Source organism: Saccopteryx leptura, chromosome 2 (assembly GCF_036850995.1).
Source record: "Saccopteryx leptura isolate mSacLep1 chromosome 2, mSacLep1_pri_phased_curated, whole genome shotgun sequence".
Lineage (NCBI taxonomy): Eukaryota > Metazoa > Chordata > Mammalia > Chiroptera > Emballonuridae > Saccopteryx > Saccopteryx leptura.
The window spans coordinates 49,006,527-49,032,330 of NC_089504.1; the positions used below are offsets into that span (position 1 = coordinate 49,006,527).

Here is a 25,804-nt window from a genome sequence, read left to right on the forward strand (position 1 = left end):
ACTAAGGTCAGTCACACAGATAGCCATGTCTGTGTGACTTACTCTCAAAAAAAGCTCTGGATCTGAAGGTTCTCTCTCGTGTACTTCTCCATTGGGCAATACTCCATGCATTGCCACACATCACTGCTGGGAGCAGTAAGATCTGGCTTGAGCTCTCTCTTGCTAATATATACATATATTAATATCTATATATTATAATATGTGCATATATATATATATATATATATATATATATATATATACTCAGAAGATGGTAGGAAAAGAAAGCATTGGAAAAAAATAGAGGAGACAAACTACAAAAAATAACATATATGCACACCTCCTTGTGCTAATTTCAATGTCCCCTTCTGTTGTAATAAACTGTGACCATGAGTTTAATGGCTTTTCTAAGTTTTATGAGTCCTTCTAGCAAGTTATTAAAAGTAAGGGTAAAGAAAGGGTTTCTCCCACATTCCACACATCTATACTATCTTTGCTAACACAGAAATAAGAAAAATAAATTTATTCTTTGAGAATTACTAACCTAAGTCTGCATAAATGTGGATTTGAAGCCAGAATTTATTCTAACTCTTAATCCGAAAAATTCACAAACTTCAAATTTAGTTTAAATTTGGCCTGGGTTGGTGATTGCCCTGAGGTACCTACAATACTAAATAAAACACCTCTTTGGAGGAACACACTTAAGATCTAGTTTCTAAGAATTTCCACAGATAAGTGTAAAAAGTATATGAATGCAAAATAAAATACCTCACTGAACTTAACAGGAAACAACCATCATGAGTTAAATACAGAGAATACAACTAATATAGACTCATATCCTAAAAGACTGCAAATATTAGCATAACTAAATGTCACCAGAAACCAAATAAATGCATTTACTGAATTAAAAACACCTTGATTGTAACTTGTGAAACCCTCAGCAGAGGATCCAGCTAAGCTCTACACAGACAACCCACAGAAATTGGAAGACAGTGAATGTGCATTGTTTCAAGTCACTAAATTTGTGGTAATACTAGTAACTGACATACACACACACACACACACACACAGTGGTCCCTTGTCTATCGCTGGGGTTAGGTTCCAGAACTCCCCATGATAAGCAAAATCTACAAAGTAACAACCTTATTTTATTATTTATATATATTTTAAGGCTTTATAAACCCTCCCCACACTCTTACAAACCTTTCCACACTGTTATTAACCTTTCCCACACTTATTTTGCCACAAAAATAATTATAATAATAAATATATAAAAATACCTATATACGGCAAAATTCCATGATATAGCAAAAAAAATCCGCAATACAAAATTAGATATATATAATTTTAAAATCTGCGATACAGTGAGACCTCAAAAAGTGAAAAGTGAACCACGATATGGAGAGGGACAACTGTATATAACAAGGGTCCCCAAACTTTTTACACAGGGGCCATTTCACTGTCCCTCAGACCATTGGAGGGCTGGAGTATAAAAAAAACTATGAACAAATCCTTATGCACACTGCACATATCTTATTTTAAAGTAAAAAAAACAAATTGGGAACAAATACAATATTTAAAATAAAGAACAAGTAAATTTAAATCAACAAACTGACCTGTATTTCAATGGGAGCTATGCTCCTCTCACTGACCACCAATGAAAGAGGTGCCCCTTCCAGAAGTGTGGCGGGGGCTGGATAAATGGCCTCAGGGGGCCTCATGCGGCCCGCAAGCTGTAGTGTGGGGACCCCTGGTATATATATAATATATCAATTAACTTCAGAATTGATAAAATGTATCTGTAGATTTTTTAGGTTATCCATTAAGATAGGTGATACAGAGTGTATAACTTTCAAAGTACTGCTCACAAAAATTAGGGGATCAGGGAACTTGCAGATACTCCAGTACTTTCAGCTTTTTGTATAGTGCATTTTCATCAATAAAATAAAAGTTGATTTTGCATCTCATTTGCATAGTCGAACAACTTTCTTTGACTTGTCATTTGCTTTTCTGATGCTCTTGTTTATTAAAAAAAAAAATCAAATGCTTCTTTTTTATCACTTTATATTCATCTTGAAATATCCCCTAATTTTTGTGAGCAGTATATTACAGAGAAAGAAATGGGAATTAAAAGAAAAAAATTTAACACAAAAGAATATATATTAAAATATATAAATAGATAGAATCTCAATAAGTATCACTAATAGAAACAAATGTAAGTAGTATAAGCATTCTACACAATGTTCAAACACAATGACTGAATAAAACTAAATTAAAGTATTTACAAAATTCACACTTGAAACACAAGGACCTAGAAATGTTGCAAATTAACTTATGTACTCTTGTTGATCAATGTCATCCTGTTAAATTTAATTTTCTAAATAAAATTAAAATTTTTTTAATTAAAGTAATAAAGATATAAAGTTTCTTTGTAAAAGCTAACCAAAAGAAAGCTATTTTATATCAATATAAAAAAAACACATTAAGCTGAAGTTATTAGATGTAAAAAGATTATAACTTATTGATAGAAGTTTTAACCACAAGGTAGATTTACAAAATTCTAAACTTGCATGCACTTCATAACCCAACTTCAAATTATATGAAACCTGCAAAATCACAGGAAAAAATCAAAACAAAAAACAAACCTGTTAGAAGTACTGTTATGAACTGAATGTGTCCCCCTACAATATGTATGCTGAAAACTAATCCCCAATGTGATGGTATTTGGAGTAGAACCTTTGGAAAGTGATTAGATCATGATAGCGGAGCCTCATGAATGGGATTAATTATCTTATAAGAAACCCCAAATAGCTCCCTCTCACTCATCTGTTATGTTGTGGACACAGGGATAAAGCCACTTTCTATGAAGTAGGAAGTGGGCTCTCACCAAACACTGAATCTGCCATCACCTTGATCTTGGACTTCCCAGCCTCCAGACTGTAAGAAAATAAGTTTTTGTAGTTTATGAGCCACCCAGACCATGACAGTTTGTTACAGCAACCTGAATAGACTAGGAAAAACACCATCACAACTAAAAATTTTAGTGTTTTTCTCTTTGTACTAAACAATCAAGCAAAAAACAATAAGAATAAAGACTATTTCAACAGTTTGATTAAGTAGTTATAGATGGATTCCTGGCTTTCATAACTGGGAGAGAAATTGGCCGAAGATACAGGCCTGTCCATTAACTCACAGAAGTGATGCAGATGTAGCAAATTGGCAAAGAGAGGGTATAAAGGGACAAGACTAGAGTCAAGGGAAGGATAGTGGGGTCACAATCTTATAGGCTGGAAAAAGAAGGCAAACATAAAGAAAGGCTGCAAAGAGAACCCACAGAATATGTATATGCATCATGGAAATTAAGGTAGGAGATAATGTTAAAGAAGGTCTGATTGCTGCATTTAGTAATTGAAAAGTTGCCAGTTAACCACATTTTATTATTTCTTTACACATTTTTTAAAACATACTTTTACTAGGGAAACCTTTTTTCTGATGGTGAGGTGAATTTCAAAAAGATATTTGGGAAAGATATACAAGCTGTAGAATGCAGTTTTCCCCACTACTGATATAGCACTCCACAACTAGAAATTTTCTTCCCCATGTCATTCTTCAGATGTAGCTGTGGCTTTGGAAGATTAGAATAAAATAGATTGATACTAACAGCATAAAAACAAGGGAGGCCAAGCTTGGCTATTTTGTTACAATTATGTTTATTGTTCTCATTTTATTGATGATTATTATGATATCACAAATTACTTTGGAGAAAGTAGGCAGAAAAAATTTAGTTTAAATATTATAGTCAACTCTTCTTAATATTCCATCCTTGAATGGATACAGGGTAGGAGAAATGGCAGAGTGATCTTTGAAGCTTGGAAGTGAGCAGAAAAATGACAAGTGAATGTAAGATCATTTTAGTCCAAAGCAAATATCTAAGATTAAATTAAAATTGAATTTTTTAGAGAATGCTGGGCTCAAAACAATCAATTATGATTCAGGAATGGAAGCAAGGAGTTCTTATAAATACTTGCTCAAATGAAGCTTTATGGAGAAAAAAGAAACTCATAAATCATCTAATGCTCAGAAGCAAAACAAAATGTTATTGTCTTTTACAATATGATGGCCGTTCTAATACTGTGCAGTTTATGGCACTCTGATTATTTTAACTTCGAGACATAGAACAGCTGTAAAGGGCAAGTGAAAGATATTTGTGGTAAACCAAAATATTCCTGGGTTTTTTTTTGTTTGTTTGTTTGCTTGCTTGGCATCTCTATGGGGAAATCATCTTTTTTCATGTTTTTACAGTATTGTAGTTCTGATAGAGTAAGCCTAAATTAGTCCCATATTGTTTCTATCATGAGAATCTGCTTATGACCCACTGCAATCCAATTAGTGTCCAATGAATGCCAAGGAGGGGCAAGGGGCACAATGCAGGCCAACAAGTCATCTACGTGACTTGTCCTTCTGCCATAAGGAAAGACACTTGGTCTTTCACTGGGATTACTTACTGCAAACATCAAGGGAGTGAAAAGTTGCCTGTGGCTATCTTTGCCATCATATGGATACTGCTTAAGTGGGAATGAAAAAAAAAAAAAAACACAACAAAAACAACAACAACACAGAGATAAGCAAAGCTGAGAGAAATAGGAAAAGTGTGAGATTTCTGATGACATCATTTAAACTGCTGGCTATAGCTCTGGCCAGGATTCCAAATTACATGTGTCAGTCAGTTCCCATTATCCTGTCTAAATACACAATTTAAAAGTAATGATTTTTCATTTTTCCAAAGGGATAAGGTATAATCAGAAAATCATGAAGGACCAAAATATTATAGTATTAACACTGAAATAGATTTATTCAGCAGATTTTAGAAATTGGTGTTATCCCCTGAAGCCGCTCTTCCTCAAAATTTTTGATGAATTAATCAGTTTCAAAGTGTAAAGTAAACATGTAAATCCCATTATCCAAAGAGGTTGTGCCCGTGAAAAATATCTGTCAAAAAAGTATTAGTTATATTTATGAATTTTCTTTTTATAAGTGTGCCTTAACAAGGAAAACAAGATTTATTTGGGTCTATCCTTTTAAAAAATGTTAAGTGTATTGTCAGAGGCAGAATTTGGAGCTGCTCTCATATATTAATTCATTTATTCAATAAATAACTATTAAGCACGTATGGTGCCAGGGAACATACTTGGCTCTAGAGATGAGTAATGACAGATACATTTACTGCTTCCAAGGGGCTCTCCCTCTGAGAGAGAAGACAAGCATATTTGCAATAAAGATTATTGACTGCAAACATTATTGAGTCAATACAAGGAATGGTGGTAGATACAAGGAAAAAGAAATATAATTTTCTTGGGACAAAAGAAGGAAAATCATAGAGGGCTTCACAGAAGAACTAATAATGGCCTAAGATCTCGAGAAATAGAAAAGTTGGTCAGGCAGGCAAAGTGTGGGAGGGAAGGAGCACTCTAAATAATAGTCTACGGCTGGAGAGCAGTGCCAGGGGCAGCGGAGTTTGGGAGAGGCAGGTGGGTTGGTAGTAGAAGCAGCTGGAGGAGTTGCCCACGGTCATGAAAGACAGGTCTTGTCTTGCAGAGTATGAACCCTACCCTACATGGGATGGAGCTGTTCAAGGATTTGAATCCCTGGAGTACTCTGAATCATGAACTGGACACAACGGAACAGGTCTACTCTTCGATTGTTTGGATTCTACTGCTTTTCTCTCTCTCCAGGAAGTAGGAGTCTTGGGGTTTTCTGCAGTATCTTGATAGTGTACTTCTTTGACTATCTGGAGTACCTACTTTAAAATTAATAGTGTTTGATCCACTATTATGATTATGTATATTATTTTCATGTTGCCAATTAATAAAACTCTAGCCTGTATTCTACCTCTTGATCTAAGACTGGTGTTTTCCCCAAAGATCATAATAAGGTTCCCCATGAGTTCTGACACTAATAAGTCAGTTCTGGGGGCACAGAGTGGGTGAGAAGAAAGCCCCAACATGGGAGATAAATTTCCTCTGCCTGAAACATTATTCTTTTTCACCCCAGTGTATAAAGAGAGGAGACAAGAAAGCCTCTGATCCTATACCCATTTCTTCCAACAGTTTCCAATGAGAGAAAACAAAGTTAAAGGAGCTATGAACTAAAAGGTTTCAATCATTAGGCATTTTAAGGTTTTCACTGACATGCGACTTGCCAACAGAATTTAAGGCATCTGGTTGGGTTCAATGAATTAAGAGGTAGCAGTACATACAGAAGGCCTCAGTTCTAGGCAAGCAGCTTCTTCACCCTGCCTCTGCCACCAACTGGGTGAAAATAACTATATTTGAGGAAATACTTTGCTCTTGACATTTTAAAATAATTTCTTAACAGTTTCTTTTAATCCTCCTTTATCGACTCCTTTTTTTTTTTTTTTAAAGCACTTTTATGTTATCAGCCTTTACTTACTGGACTTTTGTGAACATGAAAAATCAAGACAATATGCTCATAAGTTTTATTTTACTCATAGTTTTTGTCCGGCTTCCTTGTTTTGCTAATAGCTTTTGAATATTCAGACATTCGTCTATATTACTCAGAATCAAATTTGAAACTTTTACTAACTTTAGTCCATTGCCTCAAATTAAATTGTTCAGTTTTTTTTAATCCAGCTATTAAAAAAATACTTTATATGGTCTGAAGAGAAAGATTAAAGAAGTATCTTTTCCTAGAGATAAAATATACAGGTTCAGGCAGTTCACCCAAATACAATAAAAACTGTTTCATTTTTTCAGTTTCTGCTTTACTCTTTAGTTTCAAGATTGGGCAGACTAGTAAAGTACACAGTAGTAGGAAAACCATCATGCCATATAATGAAAAGGAGCATGTTTTCAGGACAGAAGATAATAGTGTGAAGTGCGGACAATGAAGATTTTTCCCCCCATGGGGATTATGCACGGTTGGGCACATTAACCTAATTTACATCTGCTCTTAAAGTAGAATAGGAATTTTCTGTGTCATCCTCCCACCTCTTATCATAGCTGTTGGTCAGTTAGTTTAGATGCAGTGTGGTAAACTAATACTTGCATAAGATAGGACAAAGAGATATTTAATCTTGCCCACCTCACTCTTTGATATGTGACCACAGACGAGTCATATATCCTGTCCAAATATTTTCATTCTCTTCTATTTTAGGGGTCCCTTATGATCTTCTTAGAATGCACTACCTACTGAGAGATTAGTTATACAATCAAACAATGGGCAGGTTATATGTAAAAATGAGATTCTGATCCATAGTGTGCAAAAATTAGCCCAGGAAACCAACCTCATATCTACAGTTATGAGTCCAAGAAGTGTAACTACTATTTCTGTTAAGCAGTCTGGGAAGCCAAATGATAACCTCTGCAGCCACTGGCTCAAAATACCCAGGATTTGATTAACAACTGATGGGTTCTCTAATTTACCCCCCATTTCCAACTGAGGACCAGAAGAGAAAGCCACACATGGACTCCTAACCAATCACATCACCTGTCCTGCTTCTAATAAGCTACATATGGCTTTCCCATGTCAGCTGCCTACACTCAGAGCATGCCTGAAGCTCTCCACTCCTTTCCACCATAAAGCTCACAGTTTCTGCTGCCTGCCTTTGTGTCTCTGCCACGTGCCAGTGATGGTGGCTGACTTCCTTGCTTTAGCAAGCTTTGAACAAAAAGTCTTTGCCTGTTTTCATTTAGATGAATCTTCACTTAGTTCCAAACCATTGTTTAGTTTCCAACTCCTCCAAACCAACTTGTAGGCTAACTGCTTAAATTGTCTACTTTCCCTCAGTATTGTTCTTCCAAACTGTCTTCCATGTCAGTGACTACATTGAAATATATGAAAGTTGAATTATATCAATCCTTGTTTTAACATTTTTCTTTGGTTTTTCATTGACCTTAGAATATGTTTTAAGATCTTTAGCTAGATTGATTTGGTCTTTCCTTAAATGCCCACCTCCTTTTGACATTTAATCCTATGATTGCATGATATCAAAATTCTTTGTGTGCTCAAAATATGCCATATTCTTTCTTACTTTAAGGCTTTTTTAAATGCAGATTTCTCTACCTGAAATGTTGTTCTTGTTTTATTTCACATGATAAATTCTTTTGTTTATTTATTTATTTTTGAGTTTGTGGGGGTGGCAGAAGGGGGGTAGAGCAGGAAGCATCAACTCCCATATGTGCCTTGACCAGGCAAGCCCAGGGTTTTGAATGGGTAACCTCAGTATTCCAGGTCAATGCTTAATCCACTGCTCCACCACAGGTCAGGCACATGATAAATTCTTATACCTCCTTAAGATTTAGCATAGTCATCATCTCCTTTGTGAAGTCTTCCTGAATTTTGCCAGTTTGGGCTGCTGTTAACCAAACACATATTTTCATTTTATGAGATTTGCTTAGATATTTCTTTACTCAATTCAGTGTTACTTTTAGCATTTTTAGCACCTTCTCAATATCTGGCATACTGTAGGTACTCAGTAAAAATTAATGTTATCAATGAATGATTGAAAGAATAAATTTTTACATAACTGAAGTTCCATATGTACATATGTTAAACTTACAGGACCTAAATACTTTACTTTGATGTCATTTGTATTTAAAAAGTTACCCATTAACTCTTACAATGGGCCCAGTAGTGTAATAGCTGTTTTATATTTATGATCTCTTTACTTTTATGATAATTATGCAGGATTAGGTATTACTTGCTCCCCTTTATATGATAAATCTAAATTTCAAAGAGGTTAAACAATTTGTCCAAGGACACATAGTTAATAAATAATAGAACTGTTATTTGAAAGCAGATCAGTCCAAAAATCAACATGGAGATCTTAGGATATGGAAACTTACATTCTCATATTAATATCATAAGATTGGTAGTTATCACCTACTATAAGTCAAATGCATGTTATAAATCAAGAATCATGGTGAAACTAATTCAGAATAGTGCTAGATATACAATTGACTCTTATTATTTATGGATTTCATATTTGTAAATTTTCCTAGTTCCTAAAATTTATTGTAACCCCAAAATCAATACTCACAGCAAATTCATGATCATTTGTGGATCATTTTGCTCCTCATTTGCTGAGGAACAAAGAAAATTTGAGTTGTCTGACACATACTTTCCAGCTGAGATTGGACAAGGCAATGCTCTGTCTTCTTGTTTGAGCTCTCATGCTGCAAATGTGCGTCTTAAAAAAAAAGATTTTATTTTGTAGAGAAGTTTTAAGTTCACAGCAAACTTGAGGGGAAGGTACAGAGATTCCCTACACATGCATAGGCTCTCCCATGATCAACATCTCCCACTAGAGTAGTACATTTGTCACATCAGTAAACCTACATTGACATGTCGTTATCACTAAAGTCATAGGTTACAATAGGGATCACTCTTGGCATTGCATATTTTATGGATCCGTACAAATTTATAAGGTCACATGTCCACAATCATAGCATCATATAAAGTACTTTCACTGCTGTAAAAATCCTCTATGCTCTGCCTGTTCATCCCTCCCTCTCTCTAACCCTTGGCAAGCACCAGTCTTTTTATGTCTTCACAGTTTTGCCTTTTCCAGAATGTCATATAGTTAGAATTATATAGATTATAGCCTTTTCAGATTGTCTTCCTTCACTTAGTAATATGTATTTAGTGTCCTCTATGGCTTTTAATGGCTTGATAGCTCATTTATTTCCAGTATTGAATAATATTTTATTGACTGGATGTATCACAGCTATTTATCCATTCACCTATTTATGGCCATCTTGGCTGTCTCTCAGTTTTGGCAATTCTGAATAAAGCTCTATAAACATCTGTGTGTGGACATAAGTTTTCAACTCCTTTGAGTAAATATGAAAAAATATAATTCTGGATCATATGGTAAGAGTATGCTTAGTTTTGTTAGAACCTGCTAAACTGTCTTCCAAAGTGACTGTACCATTCTGCACTCCCAGCAGCAGTGAGCGCGAGTTCCTGTTGTTTCACATTCTCACCAGCACTTGGTATTGTCAGTGTCCTCAATTTTTCTCCACTTAACAGGTGTTTAGACATGGTCTTCTTACAGAATATTCAGTGCCAAATTTTTCTCATTTATGTGCTTTTTGTTGGTGATTTTACTATGTAAAATATCCCCCAAGAATAGTATGGAAGTGTCTAGAGTTTCTAAGTACAAGAAACTGCATTATGCCTTATGGAGACAATACATATATTATATAAACTTTGTTAATACACAATTTTGGTACTCTTGGCCATGAGTTAAATATAATGCATCAACAATATGTATTAAGCAATGCCTCTAAAGAGAATCACACGCACACACACACACACACACACACACACTAAAAAATGAGGTTATGTATTGATCGGTTGACAAAAATGTTGTGACTAGAAGTTCACAGGAGTCTAATCTTGTATTTCCTGTAGGATCAGTGTTTTATTATTCATGAACTTAATGTTCCCAGCAACATTATACACTATAATTACCATGAATAATAACTGGCTGTATTTACTATGGTCTGTAGTATTATTTTCAGTTTTGGACTTTATTTTCTCTCTAAAGAAAAGAACAGTGAGTAAAAAGTAAGAAATAAAAATGTGTGATTTTCCTTCTGCTTGGAGGCCTTAACTAGAGGAAAGATTCCAAATTTGTGCATCATAGTCATTAATGCTCTTCAAATACTATTTCTTCCTCTTTTCTTCCCTGACTAGAACAGGATAATACATCCTGGGCTCTAGTTGTTGGTTGGAAGAATTTGAGTTCCGGAAAGAAATTACTTCTAAAAGATTCTTCAGTTGTTTATGGAGATGCTCCAGAGCCCTCTTTCTCACTGCCAAGGTGACTTACACCATTTAAGATGGTGGCTGTTCTCACAGTCTACGCCCTTGAATACAAATGACATGAAGCACAGCCTTCAGTTAATGAAAATAGCATATAGCATGAATGAGAAATAAAATTTTGCTTTATTTCTTCACCTATTATAACTTATCCTCTTCTCATTGATGCAACAATTATTTCAACAGTTCAGTGGAGATGGTTGTACTCTCAGGAGAGCCCAAAGAAACAATAAAAATAAAAAATATAAAGGATCTTGTTAAAAATTCAGATTCTTGACCACAATCCCCGATACTGTGATTCAGGAGGTCTAAAATGCACCACAGAAGTCTTCAATTCAACAGTTCTCCATTCCTAGGGTCCTAAAATCAGTAATCCATGGACCACATTTAAGAAACATGGTTTTAATTACTTTGGTGATTAAAAATTACTAAGGTCATTTTATAAAGGGTTACCTTTTACCACAGATCTGGATGCATAGTGACCAATGGAACACATTTTTTATGTTCACACTGATACATCTTCCAACTCTTTGATTGAAAGACAAAGACATTTTTAGCACACTTTTATGATTTCTGCCATTCAATTCTGGTCGTCTCTGCTATTAATATGTGGCCCTGAGATGGTGTCAGTGATAACAGAAGATGCAGCAAATGTAATAATAGTCTTTACAACCACTAAGCAGACTTTTAAAGAAGAGGTAAAGAAGAACCTCTTAACCAATTAAAGTAATAGCAGGGTGAGCTTCAGATAATCAGGGTGTAACTGCATAAACTGGAATTGCGCCAGGAAGTAAAACCTAACAAAGAAGGAAGAGGAAGCATTTACATAAAATGCATAACTGATTTTTTATATGCCTTCAAAATAGACTGTTACCCAGCATTCACCAAGAACAACTTAAGTGCAAAAAATCCTTGAAACAGAGAACTCTGCTTATGAAGCTATACAGTCTACATATTCTATTTTACCTATATAAAGTGTGATACCTACATCACACTTCAGAATAATGGTGTTTACAACATTTTCCAATTTTTTTCTTATCTTTTAGCTTAGTTTTGTTCTTGTTTTTACTTTGCCTGAACAGTCTAATTCATTAGAACTACTTTAGAGAAAATAGTGATTCCACATCCATTCCTTAATTCCCCTTTCACACATGTGCTGCCTGTTAAGGGTGTATGAGACACGCCTTTCCCTTTCTTTATTAGGAAGAGTTTCTGCCTTGATTTAGAAATGTTGATGACACTTGGATACATTCTTTGGGTCTAAGAGTGATCCAATCAACAAGAGTCCCCATAATCCAGAATATGGAAAGAATAGGGATAAAACTGGGACCAAAAATTTTATACCTGAAAACATAATCTTATGATTAGAGTGAACTAGAATTCTTTTGAGGGCACACCAAATTAAAATGATTCTAAAACTCTTGAAATATCACTTTCTCTTGTCCTCTAAAGAGGCGGCAAAATTTCCCTTCTGATGTGCTTTCACCCTTTGGTGTAATTGAAGTGAGGCCTTTTCAGATGGCATAGCCATTGCCTGTGGCTCAGCTCCGTATCGCCACTGCAGGAGCATCAGCTCATGGACAGGAGCAGTTTCACACTCACTGCTGTGTTCTATTCCAGTTAAGAATGTTTTGGTGGCAAGGAGTGAAAATATATTTGAGAAAATAAAAGTAATTGTTTAAAAAACTCTAATCAGTGAAGAAAATAAAACGAGGGTCCACAAGGATCTACTTTAAGGCTTTATTAAGGACAGGGAGTGAGGTACAGGAGTCCTTGTGTGAATTAGAACAAAAGCCAGGAATAAAGATCACTCTTCTTCTATATCTCTGACCCCACCATGTCTCAGATTTTCCATTCTCTGAGGATCAGCTTCATTCATTCCCCCTTTTATCACATTCTATTGATTATTTATATTGCATAAAACCAGCTTACCTTAATTCAACAAGACCTAGTAGGTCTAACATTGAACACTGATAAATGACATCAAAAGTTTGATTTGTCCTGACCAGGTGGTAAAGCAGTGGATAGAGCACTAATCTGGGACACTGATGACCCAGCTTTAAAACCTCAAGGCTTGAGCATGGGCTCATCCAGCTCGAGCACAGGCTCACCCACTTTGAGTGCAGGGTCACTGGTTTGAATGTGGGATCATAGATATGACCTCATGGTCACTGGCTTGAGCCCAAAGGCTGCTGGCTTGAAGCTCAAGGTCACTGGTTTAAACAAGGGGTCACTGGTTCAGCTGGAGCCCCCCAGTCAATGTACACATGACAAGCAATCAATGAACAACTAACTAAAAGGGCCGCAACTACAAGTTGATGCTTTTTATCTTTCTCCTTTCCCGTCTGTCTGTCTGTCTCTCTGAAAAAAAAAAAGAAATTCTGATTTCTACAAGTCCTCTCTGTGCATAGCCCTATCATTAGCTTATACATAGTAGCTTCAGGTCAATTATAATGGGAGGCTGGGAGGAATGGTTTTATGGTACAATGCTCATTGCTTAATCAGCAGGAATTATGGGAATGAGCAGATTTTCTGATTAAGGGGCATAGACAAAGTAATTCTCTCAGAGGTGTCTAGCACTTATCCTTAATGTCTGACAGCTAGAAAGCATCAAAATTACATTAAATAAATTAGCAAATGAATGCAGCAGTCCTTGCAGGTAGTATGTCAATTTCCCCTTATTTTTTCCTCTAAAATTGTCCTACCAAAGCAGGGATCCTGTGGCATTAAGCTCAGGGAATATGAACTCAGCCTGGTGGGATGCTGAAGATAGCTCAATACTGGTTTATGGGAGCGAGTCACGCACATTTCTTCCCAACTCTGCCTTAATGAAGTCATGTTGGTAGCTTGAAATCAACCATGATGGAAGTACTTGCACTGTGGATATCAGCCAATGTATCAATACAATCAGTACTTGCTTTTTTTTCTCCCCAGAGAGCAGATCATTAAACATTCATCACATACTCCTGGCCCAGGTGGAATCATGGGTGGTCTAAGCTATTAGGGGAAATCTCAAGCCTCATTTTTCAGGTTTGGTTAAAGGGAGGCCTTGTGACCTAGCTCTACCAATGGAACCTGGGATTTCTTGGATTTTCTCCCAATGTAGTAAGAGAGATGCTCAGATTTTCTGTCTTTGAATGTTGTCTTTTATGAACATGATACTTTGTAGCCAAATTGCAATGGACAAGCAAACCTAAAAATAAAACCAACAGGCTTACCATGAATGACAAGAAAAATAAAAAGAATCTTTTTTTTTATGGCCTTATTAAGTAATTACACCAACTTGGAACTACCCTTCTTCAGAATATCTTGCTATGAATTAACAAATGACATTTATTTCTTAAGGCAATTTTAGTCAAATATTCTACAGTTTACATCCAAGAAGATTCTAAATACAATGGATCAATAGGTGGATTAATGAATGAATAAATGAGATCATTTATCTAGGTGTATACTGGGGAAAAATACCTGGGACAATTATAGGTATACAATTATGTGACATGTGTCCTGCTGGATTTCTATGTTATCCTTCAGTATTGTAATACATTAGAAACTTTTCTTACTTTTCAACATGGTTGAATAGAGAACTTTTTACTAAAGAAAAAATATGCACCTTACCTATTTACATGGTTATATACACTTAGAACCTTCTTATTGAAGGACACATTGTTCTTTTCCACTACTCAATTCTCACTAGAAAATAAATATTCTAACTTAAATAAAAAAGATGTGCAATTTGGGAGATCTTTAATTTTCCATACTAGCAATTTAAACTCTAAGAGGTCATTTCTGTGTATATCTGTGTGTGCATACATGTTTGTTGCAAATAATGCTGTTTTTATTTTATTTTGTGTTTATTACACAATAAACTATTGTTCTTATAATAAACAAGATTGAAATACAGCAAAAATTAAAGCCATTATATGCATTGAGACTGATTTATGGCACAATTTTTACTTTGATTCATTTCTTCCTCCATTTTGAGTGTAGGAGATGGGCTAGCAAACACAAGCCTTTGCTGGCTGGTGAGAGAGGTCACCAGCCCCGTTCCACCTGGTCACTTGCAATGAGTCATTGTTCTCATCCCATATTCTTTTTTTTTTTTTTTTGGTATTTTTCTGAAGTTGGAAACGGGGAGGCAGTCAGACTCCCGCATGCGCCCAACCGGGATCCACCTGGCATGCCCACCAGGGGGCGATGCTCTGCCATCTGGGGTGTCGCTCTGCCACAATCAGAGCCATTCTAGCGCCTGAGGCAGGGGCCACAGAGCCATCCTCAGCGCCCGGGCAAACTTTGCTCCAATGGAGCCTTGGCTGCGGGAGGGGAAGAGAGAGACAGAGAGGAAGGAGAGTGAGAGGGCTGGAGAAGCAGATGGGCGCCTCTCCTGTGTGCCCTGGCCGGGAATCAAACCCGGGACTCCCACACAACAGGCCGACGCTCTACCACTGAGCCAACTGGCCAGGGCCTCATCCCATATTCTTGTCATTGGATCCAAGTTCTCCCCAGAAATTCTAATAAGTTGTGATTCTAGTGAAGGGGGTACAAAGCATATTTCCAAGGATGCTACCTAACAGGCACTGAATCAAAGAATATATGCCCAAGCCTGTCCACTTTATCCTTCTAGGGAACAGCAAAAACAAAAAAGTCAGGTAGCTAAGGTGAAAGGCTTTTTTTCTTTAAACAACAAACATTTTTTTCAGTCCCCAGAGACCTTCTCAGGACTGGCTATATGCATAACAATAGCAAAAACAGTGTTCTGGATGCCTCTTCTTTCAGTTTCTATTAACACTGTAATAGTGCCAGCTTCCATTATACATTTTCCCTGTATATTTCAATCAAAATGTCCCTTAGCCACTATTCCTAGAGTGCACTTAATATTTTCATTAAAACCAATAAAACCAAGAAATGAAAAGGGTGCTGGTAGGTGCAGGCAATTAAACTCCTCCTGTATGTATTGTTACAGAGCAGCTGAGGAAAAAAAGAAGCCCCATCGAACACCTGTCCCTTCTCCTTTGAATGGCAGCTAACAGGAATCCACTTAGCTAGCTATTGTCTGCTTATTTTCCTGACAGATAATGTGAAGAACTGGCAGTTATGCGACCAGTAATTCAGAATTAATTTCTTTTTCCAGAGAGTGCTATGGACACTCAGTGCAGTAATGGTGCCTGACCAGTGTTGGAGTGGGAGGGGGGGTAAACAAAAAAATCTGAGAATGGGCAGGAGATACAAGCCAGTCAGAGCTTATGGTTCATGCTGGCTCATTTTATTACTAGTTTTTAAAAATCTGTAGCAAATGAAGATGTAAAGAGTTAATCATGAAAACATTTGGCTGGTGTGTGTGTGTGTGTGTGTGTGTGTGTGTGTGTGTGTGTGTTAAAAGACAAATGAAGATTCTACAACATTGCTCTCCATCTTTTCTCACCATATTAACAATGTTAGTGGCTGCAAAAGACAGCTGTTAAGCCACACATTGAGATTGTTTATAGAAATTCTTCCTGTGAGCTTCTACCTCAATTGAGAAAATTACCATGTTTCCTTTAATAAACTGGGACCTTTTGCTAACCCATCATTATTATTTCATTTTGATAGGAAACACCCACCCCTAACGTGCACAGCAGAAATTTGTTTCCACCAGACCAAGTTAAAATTCTCTCTTGCTCTTATTCTTTCTACCTCTCTGCTATTGCCTCTCTCCGCTCTCTTTTCCTCTCTGTCCATCTTCTAAGCTCCTGTTCCTAAATGCTAGCCACCCAAGTCATTTCACAGACCAGCTGAATGAGAGCTCTCTGGGGATGAGTTCAAGAGTAGAATTAGATACAACTGTTTTTCTGGCCAGCCTTTGAGACCCCTCGGCAGACAAATGGCAGACAGATCTTGTGAATTATCTCTCAGTCGCTGACGCAAACCACTCTAAATAAATCAGGATTGAAGATTAATTTTTATAAAATTCTTTATTACTAAAGTTAAAATTTATTGATCTGTTATAAAAAGAGGAAACAATAAGCAAATACAAAAAAAAAAGATAGGCCATGCTAAAATAGAAAACATAAAATCACCCATAAATCCTTTTATTTCAAAAACAGTGCTCACAAAAATTAGGAAAATATTTCAAAATAAATATGAGGCGATAATATATATATCTCCTAATTTCTGTGAGTACTGTATTTGATATTTAGAGTAGAATATGTTCTTAGAAAGTTTACCTGTGTGCACTGTATGTTGTTTGGAAGGAAATGTACAGAATCCAAGCACCTTAATCCCATCAGTTAGTTATTAAAACATACACTGATTAAGTATGACCCTCAGTTCTAAGCCCCAAGTCATGACATATATTTTAAAAAGGTTTTTCTGTCTCCTTAAAAATAAATAATCTGGTAATATTTTTGACTAAGAAGACATTAAATCTGAATAAGATTATTTAAAGTTGTAATTATCCAAACTCTCTGAATTACAGACTTTCTACTCATATGAGCCACCTCTACTTAACTCATGAACTTCTTAACACTATTCCTGCATATGGATTCCTTTTAAAAAGCCTCCCACTTATTCACTCAATCATACAGGCAGCCTTCAATCAACAACAAACACGCACATGGGACTGTGTTGCTGCTCTGCCACTTTTATTCTCACCAAATCCCCCCAATATTTATGTTTAAAGTTAAATTCTATTTCCTCTATAGACCAAAGTCAATGACTTCTTAACTCGCGCATATCATGTTTCTCTCATTTGCTGTGATCCTTGCAGAACTATACATAGACTAGATAATATAAGTGCTGATAAAATGCAGCTCTTCACTGAACTCTCCTAGAATTCCTATTCTACAATTAAAACAGGGGTCCCCAAACGTTTTACACAGGGGGCCAGTTCACTGTCCCTCAGACTATTGGAGGGCCGGACTATAAAAAAAACTATGAACAAATTCCTATGCACACTGCACATATCTTATTTTAAAGTAAAAAAACAAAAGAGGAACAAATACAATATTTAAAATAAAGAACAAGTAAATTTAAATCAACAAACTGACCAATATTTCAATGAGAACTATGCTCCTCTCACTGACCACCAATGAAAGAGGTGCCCTTCCAGAAGTGCAGCGGGGGCCGGATAAATGGCCTCAGGGGGCCACATGAAAGGGAGAAAAAAGAAAGAAAGAGAGAAAGAAAGAAGAAAGAAAAGACAGAGAGAAAAAGAAAAGATGCACATATATTTATTTTATGATTTTCAAAAAATGAAATTAAGAAAAGTATAATCACTGTAACTAAACTTTATTACCACTGATAATAAGTTTACATTTACTTCTCAAGTACCATGATGACTTTCCTGCTGATTTGTGTGATATTAATCTTGGTTCCGCCCTCATTTGTAAAAGATCATAAACTTGGTGATATCCTATACTCTGAAGGAAGATAAACCTCTCCACCCCACTGGTCTTGGATATATTGCCTTTCCTGGCTTTCTATGAGAATGGAGAAGACTCAGGCCATTTCAGAGGCTTAGAATAGTGAAAAGAGCCCATATCACAGATTCAGAATTTTGAATTCAAGTTTTGGCTCCCCTGTGCAGCGCCCAGTGCACCACTCAGTTTCTCCCAGCTTCAGTTTCTGTTGTATAAAGCAGGTTTCATATCACTCAGAGTTGTTGAGGTGATTAATGGAGGTAATAAATGGGAGGATATTTTTATTGTAAATAATGAAACAACATTTACTATAATAGCTCACATGCCATTTATTTTCTATGTAACCTGCTTCTTGGCAATCCCTCAGCTATTTGGTGCTGCTTCTGACCTCTTCATTTCTAAACCCAGCCTAGCAAGCAGCTCTCTCAGCTCAACCCCAGCATTGCTAGTCTTTCTGCCTGCAGCATAATATAAGGAAAATGACTGACTTTTCTGTTAGACAGCTGACTTCACTCATGTGCAGAGAGAAAATCTGCTCTTTATTTTATGTTTTCAATCTAAATGATTTACATTACCTAGATGAAACATTTCTATGAGGGCATGAAAGGTCTATTTCTTTACCCTTAAACATAGAGTTGGACACTGGTTTGAATTAATGACCAGAGGTAGTTTTTAAGGGTCATCTAAACAGTAAGTTGTAAACTGTAGCCTCCTTGTCTGAGTCCAAAAGCTGACTATCTACTTAAAAGTAGTTAAGTGGAAGTTATTGATGAGAGCGCGAGTGAGATTTGACATCAGGCTTTAATTCTACCTTGAAAGGCAAGGAAAATGAAAAATGAAATCTAATTCAATTGAAAGTTGATCACTAAGCAATAATCACGACAAATGTATTTCTATTTCACTCAAGTGCTGTCCACACAGAAGATGTACCCGCAATTAAATTTACGCTCCTCTTAAGATATTTTATTTGGACCAAGAAATTTGAAAATGTGTTTACATGGACATTTCCTGAAAATGAAAAGAGTGGAACTAAAGAAACCCCTACATTATTTGAACCTTCTTAAGGACATTAACATTAATCTACATTTCCTGGTCAGCATTATCTATATTAGAAATAGAATGTAAAACAAGCACCAACATACCACCTAAGAACACAATTACCAAACACATTAAAAGTATATTAAGATATACTTTTGCTTTGCATATCAACATTTACGCAAGAGTTTTGACCTTTTCAGTCTTCGCATTTTGCTCATTGAAAAACATAGGTGTGGGCAGCCTGTTTGTTTCCAGTTTCTGCCATTCTCCTGCCCAAAATAACGACTTCTCCCAAATATAAAACAGTCACAGAATTCAAGAAACTCTGCAAGACTGCCATAAATTTACTATATTGGACCATATGATATTGCCAATAATTCAACCACTTTTTACTTACAAATATTGCAGTGTCTTATGGTTTTAACCTAACAGATACAGGCACAATATAGATCAGATTTCTCTAACTCTTGCATAATGACTTTTTAGTCATGTCCACCAGGAGCATTGTTCAGGGAAGTATTTTCTGTATGAAGAAACTCAGTGACATTTATCTTTGGCAATTAAAGGTGACGACTATAAAGCCGTGTTCATTCAAGCCACTGTTCCGTTCTGCTTAAACAATTTCAAACAAGAAAGCATTAATACTAAACAAACCTTAACAGTAGTTATCTCTGCTGATATAGGTTAATTTCTTTTTCTTTAAACTTTGCCATGTTTTCCAAATTTCTATAATGAACAAGTATTTTAAAATCAGAGACATGTTGATTTTAAAAAGTAAATTGAGTTGAATTTTAAATATCACATTAAAATCTGAAGAGAGCAAGTTGTATAATAACTAAGCCTAATTCCTTCAGACAGAATATGTAGGAGTAATTCTGAAAAATGACTTGTTTATTACCACCACCACCCCAATTTCTCCTCCTGTTGACAAGTAGGCAGGGTAGTTGACACTTCCAGTTTCACTTGAGCTGATTTGTGACACTTATTAGTCAACCAATTTAGGAGCATAACGGGCTTTGGTGGTCTAATGCCACCACTGGTCACATCTTAACCTCATTTTCACTTAAATGCTCCATTAAAATGGGAAACCCTGTTCAGCTGGCAGGGGAATAGCACTTGCTTTAAATTGGATATTATTCTGAATTACAGTCAACTCTGTAATTCAGTGTGATGTGGCTGCTAAAAAGGCAAGGGTCTGAGACTGTATTAATAAAAGTGTAATTCCCAGTTTATGGGAAGTAATCGTCTTTCTATATTCTTATCAAGCTACATCTGGAGTATTATGTTCAATTATAGGTCAATATTTAAGGACCACAGCAAATTAGAATATGACCAGGAGAGGGAATCAGGAAGGGGAAAGCCCGAAAGCCAATGTCATTTTTGAGGAACAGGCAGGAGACTAGGTGCTATGTACCACATAATGGCTGTCTTCAAATATCTGAACTGGTTTCAAGTAAATGAGAGATAGAATTCTGCCATTTTTCAGAAGCAGCGTGAATATGGGTATTTTTTACGAATGGGAAAAGATATAACAATGGAGCTGTTTTATCTCCCTTTTGATTGCGATCACAAGAGACTGGGAACAAACCACTAAGCAACAACTATTTCTACATTCCAAAGTGAGGTGCCTGACATTCTGAGCTTGACTTGAAAAGGAAGTGGTCCAATACAATTTGATAAGCCTAGCACTACCTTGAGGATATAAAAGTGTTAATAGGCCCTGGCCGGTTGGCTCAGTGGTAGAGCGTCGGCCTGGTGTGCAGAAGTCCCGGGTTCGATTCCCGGCCAGGGCACACAGGAGAAGCGCCCATCTGCTTCTCCACCCCTCCCCCTCTCCTTCCTCTCTGTCTCTCTCTTCCCCTCCCGCAGCCAAGGCTCCATTGGAGCAAAGATGGCCAGGGCGCTGGGGATGGCTCCTTGGCCTCTGCCCCAGGCGCTAGAGTGGCTCTGGTCGCAACAGAGCGATGCCCCGGAGGGGCAGAGCATCGCCCCCTGGTGGGCAGAGCGTCGCCCCCTGGTGGGCGTGCCGGGTGGATCCCCGGTCGGGCGCATGCAGGAGTCTGTCTGACTGTCTCTTCCCGTTTCCAGCTTCAGAAAAATACAAAAACAAAACAAAACAAAAAAAGCAAAATTTAAAAAAATTTAAAAGTGTTAATAGTATAGGGTCTAAGAGTGTATTTTTTTTTTTGAAAGAGAGAGTGAGAGAGGAAGAGTTGTTGGAGAGCAGTGGTCTTAGTCCAACCTAACAGGAGGCGAAGAGCCCCACCTTTCAGAGGAAGCAGAGTGAGGAGGTAGAAGCACTTGGAGAAACTGTGTCTCTGGAGTATGGAAAATAGAGAGTACTTCCAGACCCACACCAGCAAAAGCCCAAAGGTGGGTGACTGTGGCTAGCTAGCCTCTCTGACTTTGACAATGGGACAAGGGGAGGAGTTGCACTGGCCTATACCTTACCTTCCGTGTAGAAGGCTGTGTGTGCAGTGTGTGTGCTGCATAAAGGTGCTTGGGGAGGTGGCCAAGAGAGACTGAAATACACCCTCTGATCCACAAGGGTGGGGCTGCCTCTTCCCATTTATAAGCGTGTAGGTTTGTTTGCACAAAGTCACTGGTGACTGGCCAACCCATGTGCTCTGCAAGGATGTATTTTTCAGGAGTAACCATTTCCTAATTCACAGAAAGGGGTCATACAAGCTAGCAGCAGCCTTAGCAGAAAGAGGTTTCTCTCATACATCAGATGTGGAGCTTGCAGAAGAGAAAGTCAGCTTGAGATCATAAAAGAAATTTGTACAGGAGAGTCACATATTGAGGAGGTGGGACTTCAGAAGAAGATCTGAATTGGTCAGATCATCAGATATCTAGAGAGTTGTGAATGGCCAGAGAAAACATCATCTGTATTGAGGGAAGTACAAGTATAAAAATATTAGTAATGGTAAAATCTCCAAGTAAAAGTCCAGTTTAAGAAGAAAAAAAAATTAGGCCTGATCAGGCAGTGACACAGTAGATAGTGCGTCTGACTGGAATGCAGATGACCCAGGTTCACAACCCCAAGGTTGCCACCTTGAGCACACAGGTTCATTGGCTTGAGCATGGGCTTACCAGCTTGAGCGTGGGGTTGCTGGCTTGAAGCCCAATGTTACTGGCTTGAGCGCGGACTCACTACTTGAGCACGGGCTCACCAGCTTGAGCGCAGGTTCGCTGGCTTGAGTGTGGGATCACAGACATGACCCCATGGTCACTGGCTTAAGCCCAAAGGTCTCTGGCTTGAAGCCCAAGGTTGCTGGCTTGAGTGCAAGGTCACTGGCTTAAGCAAGGGGTCACTCACTCTGCTATAGCGCCCTGGTCAAAGCACATATAAGAAAGCAATCAATGAACAACTAAGAAGCTGCAATGAAGAATTAATGCTTCTCATCTCTCTCCCTTCCTGTCTATCCCTATCTGTCCCTCTCTGTGTTTCTCTCTGTGTCTCTGTCACCAAAAAAAAGGAAAAAGAAATTAAAAAGAAAAAACAATTAGCTTCCATACTCACAAAACTCAAAGAACCAATACTAAACCATGATGGTACCTGTTAGGTAAGAACTTTCCTACACCTTCACAGTTCTCCTTCCACCTGATCCAAATCCAAAGGTATCAGCTTTCATGAGGGAAAGGAGAACTGTAAGTGGGAGAAAGAAAGGAAAAGGCAGACCAGTCCCCTCCTCTCTTCTATAGGATTTCAGCTCTTGGGGCAGCCAAGAAGTTGGGGGGATTGAAACAACATCAATTTCAGAATTTTGACTGTTGCTTGAGAATAGATATTTAACTGGCTGCTGAAATGAGAATTTTATGACTAATGATAACCAGAAGATGTTTTCATTTCTACAAGTCACCAAAAATATATATACAGGAGTCACCTGAATTGTCATCCAAGCAAAAGACTGGTTCCAAAGCACAGATTGAAAGGCCAGAGGCAGCAGGAATATAAGGAACAAAACTGTGCCACTTACAAGTATGAACTTTCATACAGCAAATTGTCATTCTCTCTTTCTCTCTTACACACATGTACATATGCCCTATAAAAGGTATAAAAGGTACAACATATGAAATTTCCACCATTAGACTACTTATCAACAAAATAAGCTGCCTCACTGTGGCCCCCTCTCCTCAGTGCATCCTGGAAAAACAAATGCCAGGGCGAGCAGATTTCTGAGAATACTGTTACCTTTGTTTCTCTAACACAGTGAGCACCCATGCTAATGAAACAGAGACAGGGAAGAGACAGCTTAGAAAAACTGTAAATCCCCAAGTCACAATAATGCTTTTCATTTCTGAAACCATGGAGATTTTTACTGGAGGGGAGGGGAAAGGATTTTACAACCTTTTTGTGTGGGTTGGATTAAAGTGTGGGGGGGTATAAAAAATCAGAGAAATATAGATATGGATGGTTATATTCTGATAAACAACCCCGCCTGTCCAAACTGAGCACATGCATCCAAACATCTTTAGGTCTGATCTCCTTTAATCTTGCCAGGGGGTACAGAGCTGTCAGTTTAATTAGAATGTCAGAGTTTTGGGTTTGAGCCCCAAAACAAATAAGGTCATGACAAAATAGAAATTTATTTATTCAATTACATTCATTCAGTACATATTCATTGGGCACTTGCTTATTCTTTGGCAAGTACCATGGTAGTCACTGGTGATAAATTCGTAAGTGAAATTGAAACAAATCATATCATAGGGCTTGTAGTATAGCTGAGAATATAGACATAAAACAAGGAATTAAAAATACAATGAGGATAACAAGGGTAACGAGACTATAATAATATTAGACATCACTGAAAAACTGGTATGTTGCAAATATATAGCAATATTGGATACAAATATAATGGGAAATATAATTAGATATGATAGGAAAATATAACTAGATAGATGATAGAGATAGATGATAGATAGATAGATAGATGATGATAGATAGATAGATGATGATAGATAGATAAATAGATAGATAGATAGATAGATAGATAGATAGATAGATAGATAGATAGATAGATAGATAGTTAATGAGCCATTCTCTAATGTAGTATCTTGATTGGACCTGTTTGGCAACCCTATGAAGAAATAGTACAGAATCAGTGGAGAAATTTGAAAAGTGAAGTTGCATCCTTTACCACATATCTGTATTTTCTTTTATCAGGGCAAGTTTAGGGAAATATTAAAACATGTAACAAGGCATCTGAAATATGTTCTGTTCTTTCCCTAGAAAACTTTATCACTACAAATTGTCATCCATTCTGCCAGAGGAGTGAGGACAGAGGTCACAGAGGGTCTTGGCTTTCCGCATGTTGCATTGTCTTAGTCAGCTTAGGCTGCCGTCACAAAGTATCATCCAAAGCATCATCGACTGGATGGCTTCAACAACAGATGTTTATTTTCTTCCAGTTCTGGAACTGGAAGTCAGAGATCAGGATGCCAGCATGTTTGGTTTTTGTGAGGACCTCCTTCTGTTTTGCAGATATGTCCTCACATGACACAGAAAGAGAATGGTGGTGTTTCTTTTTTTTTTTTTTTTTGTATTTTTCTGAAGCTGGAAATGAGGAAAGACAGTCAGACAGACTCCCACATGCGCCCGACTGGGATCCACCCGGCATGCCCACTAGGGGCAAAGCTCTGCCCCTCCGGGGCGTCGCTCTATCGGGACCAGAACCACTCCAGTGCCTGGGGCAGAGGCCAAGGAGCCATCCCCAGCGCCCGGGCCATCTTTGCTCCAATGGAGCCTTGGCTGCGGGAGGGGAAGAGAGAGACAGAGAGGAAGGAGAGGGGGAGGGGTGGAGAAGCAGATGGGCACTTCTCCTGTGTGCCCTGGCCGGGAATCGAACCCGGGACTTCTGCACGCCAGGCCGACGCTCTACCACTGAGCCAACCGGCCAAGGCCTCTTTTTTTTTCTTATAAGGGCACCCAAACTAACAGAATAGGGTGCCACTTTTATGATCTCATTTAGCCTTTATCATCTCCTTCCAGGCCCTACCTCCAAATACAGTCACATTGGGGCTTATGAGGTCCAATATATGAATTTGGTGGTGGGAGGGGGGGCAATTCATGTATTAAAAGAACAAAAATACTCCTCTTAGAATTTTCTGAAAATCAACCCAGATCAAAACACTAATCAAAACCAAAAGAAACAAGTGCCATTGCCTTGCCCAGAGACACAGGGTGGGGCTGAGAAGCTGATCTGGTAATACATTTGTAGTGACAAAAATAAAGCCTTATAGACCAAATTCAAAGTATGTTCAAATGCTCCAACTTTTATTAATTAAGATTTTTTCCCCCCATGGGCTCATGAGGTGGAGGGGATAGCTTGGCATAGTCTCTCCATGGAAATTCTTCTCCTGGTATCCTCCCCAGGAAACCTGTCAAACCTCATTGCCAAGGCCTTGTCTGCATGGTCCTCTCCTACCTCCTGCATTATTATGAGTGATCTGTGAGTGACAACAGATTTTCTGTTTGATTAGAAGAGCAGAAGATGAAGACATATTCTTTTAAGTATGATCAGTGCATTACAAAGCACTTCATT

The 25,804-nt window shown here is 37.6% G+C and overlaps 1 non-coding gene across 1 annotated transcript; it reads right to left on the minus strand.

Annotated features, from left to right (window-relative positions):
• Positions 1–15,213: 15,213 nt before the first annotated feature.
• Positions 15,214–15,289, minus strand: TRNAN-GUU (transfer RNA asparagine (anticodon GUU)). Its single transcript has one exon. It is a non-coding gene; the product is annotated as a tRNA-Asn (tRNA).
• Positions 15,290–25,804: the final 10,515 nt, after the last annotated feature.